The following is a 6,741-nucleotide window of genomic DNA, read 5'->3' on the forward strand; positions in this document are numbered from 1 at the left end:
ATTAAAATTGAATTACTAGTTGTATTAAAAACAGGGGTATATAGGATAACAAAATTTGAAAATATCCCTATAATACGCAACTTTTGAAGAATTTTAATATAAACTCTACGTAAACTCAAATGTAAGTTGTATCAGTATTGTTCAGAGTTCTGATTTTGAAAAGAAATTCATTTTTTTTAAGTATTTTTTTTTGTGGTAGTGTAAAGTATACCATCAGTATTAAGAGTTATAATAAGATTATTTTCTTCTTAATGTAAAGTTAAAGCTTCATCTTAGTAATGCAATAAATAAAGTCAATTTACTGTAAATCGGTTGAATTATTGATATAAAAACAAATTATATTACCTCAATTTTGTATATGATATATTTATTGCTTCCAACCATTTTGGAGGGTAAAAAATGAATTTTTGTTTCATCAGAAAAAGCAAATTTTTGCCATTGAACGAATTGGTAAAAAATTCTTAGATTTAAAGTATGCATGTCTGTACAGATTATTTAGTATCTTGAGGATGTAAGATATATCAACTAAAAATTTGTTTAAAATAAAATCTTTATTGTTTTGCTACTTTTGCCAGTTAGTTGACTTCCTATAAACACAGAATTGCTTAAAGGGCAACAAGAAGTTATCTTTCATTTCTTGTGATTTAAATATAAGATAAAAAAAGTCTAAGTATAAGAAACATAATTATGACGCAAAAATGTAAAGCATGAGCATATACATATGAGTATAAGCGTAAGCAATAAGCAATGAGCATGAGTGTATGCAATGAGCAATAAGCAATAAGCAGTGAGCAATGAATATGAACAATAAGCATAAGCAATAAGCAATAAATGTGACTCTCAGAATCCATTTGTTTGTTACAAAGGAAAGTATATAACCGATTCCTCCTCCAGAATCAGTAGATCTTCAACATAGTAACTTCTTTCAAGGTTTTCTAAAAAAGATTTGTAACATAAAAACATTTCTTCATTTACTTCCTTCCATAATATATTCTGTATGAATAGGAACTTGAGGGAGAAGACTTTTTTGAATTAAAAAGAAAGACAAAACAATCCACTATTTCAAAAAAAAAAAATTTTAATTTTTGAAAGGAAAAGATAGGAATTATGATAATTTTTCATATTATTAATTATAAATAACAATATAATGATGTAATATGTGTAATATGTGTAAGGAAATATATCACTATACACCACATAGGTGTTCATACATATAATCAAAGTTATAATTTATATCAAAAATATTAAAAGTCTGAAAGAATCCTTGATGCTAGTATTTCTAACAATAAATATAGTAGCACCTTCCTCTCAGATGTAATTATTAATATTTTTTTTTATATTAGGTAACAGAACCATTGGTAATTCATTTTTTGTTAGTGTGTCTAAACTTTGAAGCATCAATTGACTACAAAAAATAAATACAATATTTTTTATTTTACTTGTATCAAAATTTATCATTTCATGTACATAAATAAAAATAAAAGTAAAACACATGCAAATATAACAACTTGGTCAATCACATAACATTGTGATAGGATATGGCTCATACAGGACAAAGGTTGTATTACTATTATTGCAACATAGTATGTCTTCAGTTACACTTTAAACAAATGATAAGAAATATTCAATGTTATGTGGCAAATGCAAATGCAAAACACTTTATTATTAATATAGAGGTAAAAAATAAATACAAAGTTCAGGACTACATCCATGATGTATGACGTTTATACTAATATTAGTAATATATATGATTATTATAATTCTCATTTTTTTTTTCACTAACCAATGCCTTATCCTTTAAACAAACTCATAACAGAATAAATCAGAACCTTTCTTATATTAATGATAGCTATATTCTAAACCTTTACTTAAACTGATCTTTTCTCTTTTATAAAATCAAATATCTCTATATTTTTTTAAGCATGATTTATAATCATATGGATAGGAATAACTGATGGTTCTTAGTAATTCCATTAATAATTTTCCACAACTTTTCATGTTTATCAAAGACTGGGAAATCTGAATTCTTGTAACTACTTATATGTAAATTATGTTGAGAACAAATTCAAATCAAAAAAATAAAAAGCTAGTTACTTACAAGTCATCTTAGCAAATAAAGCTCTAATAGGACCTCGCTTACTTATAAGATAGGTCACCCCAGGCTTAAGGTAAAAATTATATATAAAATTCTTTGCAGATCCTACTATAAAAAGAAATTTTATGTTATATTGTTATGATTTTTTTCCTTTTTAACCAATTAACCAATAGAATTTAAGAAAAAAGTAAGGTAAAAACTATTAGTAAAGGGCAAATTTTTTACAGTAATCTTTATTATAAGTAAGTGGAGTTTACTTACTTATAAGATAGGTCACCCCCAGGCCTAAGGTAAAAATCATATATATAATTTTTTGCAGATTTTACTATAAAAGAAAATTTTATGTTACATTGTTATGATTTTTTTCCTTTTTAGCTAATTAACCAATAGAATTTAAGAAAAAAGTAAGGTAAAAACTATTAGTAAAGAGCCAATTTTCTATGGTGACCTTTATTATAAGTAAGCGAAGTCCTGTTCTGCTCTAACATATTCAAAATATCACCTTTGAGCATTCTCCAAACATCTTATATTTCCCTTTTAGTAAGATATGATCCCCTACTAACCTTCAAAATCTCATGCTTAGTATTTTTATTGTTATCTACCAAATGCTTGATATTAATAAAGAATTATTTAGAACATGGCAAATAATATCAGTAATAGAAAAATAATATGCATTTCCAATATTTTTTGATGTTGAAAGTGTTTTCTTGCTAGAGATGTACTAATTGGAAAGTCACAACTAAGTGGAATGTTGCTAATATACTTGCGATTATCAATAACTTCACAAAAAGCATAGTCAAGCCAAATTTTATTTCCATTGTCTCCATAAATATCATAGTGATAATACTCAGTAATCTTAGCATAGGTGCTGATCTTATTATCAAAAAATTGTTAATATTAAAATAATATCAAAAATTTTATTAAACATTTATTTTGTCAGTATCAGCACTTCCTAGTTGAATTACTGCATTTTAAATTCATTAACTCTATGTTGTGCTGTAATAAGTATAAAGCTTTTTCTGGTTCATCATTTTTTCTAAACAGTACCTTTAATGTGCATACATACTTGACTTAAGAGTTTTATAATATTTGTGATAAACAAATTTAACACATTCATAATCATATATACAGGATATATGTCGAATTTGGTAGGTAAATTAATTGGCGTCCCTTTAAGTTGATCGATCTAAACCATTAAAGAAGCCTCTCCATTAATCATTTGTGGCCTTATGCAAGATAAAGATGGTACCTTTTCTCCCAAAAAGTGTCTGACACATCATCAAACTGATTAAAAAGATTAGTATTCTTAACTCTAGAAACTTTACGATTACAAAGCATTATTATTGCATTATTTATAAACAGTTTTTCTTTTAGATGTTCTACCATAATATGTTAGATAATAAATTTTTAGTTAAAATACAAATTGATATTCAAATTTGATAATCATACAAACTTGCTATATTTAAATAGTTAAATTCTTCAAATAAGTTTGCATTTTTTTTCAACTTCAACTTTACTGCAGAATCTTTATGGCGTTACTTTTAGTTTTTGAGATAATATCTTCTTTGCTTTTTTACAGATCTGAGTTACAGGATATTTATATTCTCTGAGTCTATTCTCAGTACCAAGAATATTATACTTAATCAACCATTTTTCAAGATTTTCTAGGTAAAAAACTCTCTTTTTCATTGTTTTCATTATTAACAAAGAATACAAAGAGAGTATTAGCATTATAATCGGCTACCTACATTGGATAAAGACTTTTATGCCAGAATATATTCTTTATCTATTTGTAATATATTATTTATTCAATAATTTTCGCATAATACAGATCTTTAAATCCAGGTTGAACACAAGTTGGAATTATATAGTTACTTGCGTCTTCATCTAAATATAACTTATGTTAAAATATAACTATGTCTTAGTAGAAATACGTGAAAGTCATTAAAAATAGTGAATCAACAATAATATTCGTAAATTCTTCTTCTGAAAGATTCTTGTCATTTTAATAATCACCAATTTTTTCTTCAAGCTTTTTATACCTATTGTGCTTAAGGTTGCTTGCCTAAACCTCTCCAAAATTCTACGATTAGTTTCTCCAAGATTTTACTATAGTTTTATTATAGTTTCGGCAAAGTTTTGGCAGTTTCAGCATTTATAATAAGTTTCATCAGGTTTCGTCTTTCTCCAAAGTTTTGCCAACTTTTTAATAAGACTTTCATATAATTTCAGCAAAGTTTCGCTATTTCAGCATTTCGCCAACTTGTCAAAACCCCCTAGTTTTTCCAGCAACCTTAATTGTGCTATCATTTTTCAGAGAGAATTCGTTGTCATCACAAATATGTACTATCCAAAACTAAGTTACTGGCCATAATCCTGAAAATTTTATCATTTTTCTTCTGTACTTCATCAAAAATTTTATTTTTAAAGGAATCGACAGTTTCACTGGTGTTAATATCAATATTAAAATTGCTTCAGAGATAGTAAGTGAGTTTAATTTCCATGTGTTTTTGCAAAAAAATATTACAAAAAGCACAGAATTTATTAATATACAAATCATATGACAAATTTACTGACTTTCCTAATGTAACCTGAAAAAAATGTCACAAAATAGCCAGTATTATGCAACTTGACTGAAATTAAGTATGGCGTACATGTGACGAATAAAGTATGATGAATAAGTTTTTACCTAGAAAATGAAAATGCAGTGGAGTGTGACAGTTGTGACAAAAAAAAGTCATGTGATTTTTTGTGACATTTTTTTTAGGTTATGCTGAGAAAATCCAAATTTACTAGCATAGGTAAAAATCCATTAATTATTGGCTAATTTTCATGTGATAATCAACACTAATTAGCCAATAATTTTGCTCTTATATTACCAATAAATTTAGTATCGCTTAGTTAAAATATTACATATAATTTAATAATACAAATTTCTTTTAATCTGTAAAAAACAATTTTTTTAAAATTTTATTACTTATGTAATTATATAACAACCTATATAATTCAGCAAATAACCTATAATCCTATATAATAACTTATATAATAATCTACAATAATTATAAATGTACAAAAAAATACTTGTAAAACTACTATTACATTTATTCTATATGAAAAAAAATCATTATTGTACAGTTCTTTCATTCTATTAAAAGAAAAATTCTAATTTACTTCAATTCTTAAAGTCTGGCAATTTTTTTCATCCATAAAAAAGAATTTTTTTTTTTCAAATTGGATAATGATCTAGATTATAGATTGCATCTCACCCAATTCAGAGTGACACAAATTGCAGGAAAAGAAGTTAATCAGCAATATTATATTGTTTAACCGATTGCTGCCCGATTGCTAACTATTTGACTTATCAATTTACCGACTACGAACTGGACTTTAGAATTATGTAAGGAGGGAGAGATAACATATTTTTTTTAAGAGAAACATTTTAATGCTTTTTTTTTTCTTTTTTTTAGGTTTTTGGATGAATAATACAACCTGGAAATAATTTTTTTCTCAATATTTACAATTAAAAAATTTGTAAATTGGAATGCCATTTATCTTTATTAAATAAATATTTTTTTAAGCCAATCAGTCACTAATTGGCTATTCATTTGGTAGCTGATTTTTATATTAAAGAATAAATAAAAATCCTAAATTCTTAAAAACTATCAGATATTGCAAACCAATCAGTAACCAATCGGTTATATCAAATTGGTGACTAATTGGTGACTAATTGTCAATAATAAACTTAATATACTGTATAGTACTATCTAAGAAATCCTCCTATCTGCGTACCCTATTATAATATATCCGAGTATAATATGTGGTTAAAAAATCTTAATTCTGATAAGAACTCAGCTTAGAAATTCTGGATGAAACTGAAATATTTAGTCATTAGATTAAACCGAAATAGTTTAGACATTTAAAATTAAAAGACGAAATGCTGAAATTCAATATTCCATAGTATTTTCATGGATTTTTTATAGATTTCCATGGATTTTTAATTATAATAATTACTTATAAAAAAAAAATAATAAATTTATATTAAAATATAATATTTTTTAAAGGAATTTATAAAACTATTATATATATAATATAATTTCATATATTTTTATAATAAAACTATAATTTTATATAATTAAAATTTAAACTTAAAAATTATTACTATATAGTTTAGTTAATAACGAAACCAAAACTAGTTGGTGATGAAACTGAAATTTTTAGTAAAAAGAGTTTAACCAAATATCACTAAATTTCAGCTAATTCTGACCAATTTTTCCATATTTCATCCCTGAGTATAATTCAATTTTTAAGTTGGTGAAATTGATATATACCCAGGGTATTTTAGGCAGTGCTATACGGTATTTATCAAAACAAACTTAAAAGTTCAGATTAAGTATAATTTAACTTGCTTTATAAAACTATAATGCTAATTTTTTAACTTTAATACGTAAATTAAATATTGTAAACAAATCGGCAACCAATCAGTTACTAATCAGTCATATGACCAATTGGTGACTGATTGGCAATCTATGCCTGGTTGGTGATTGATAAGTAACAGATTAAAAGAATCGGTCACTAATAAGTAACCAATCAATCAATAATCAGTCATATGACCGATTGGTGACTGATTTTTCATATTTTGACCTGTG

The sequence above is a fragment of the Rhizophagus irregularis genome, chromosome 18 (genome assembly GCF_026210795.1).
Source record: "Rhizophagus irregularis chromosome 18, complete sequence".
NCBI lineage: Eukaryota > Fungi > Glomeromycota > Glomeromycetes > Glomerales > Glomeraceae > Rhizophagus > Rhizophagus irregularis.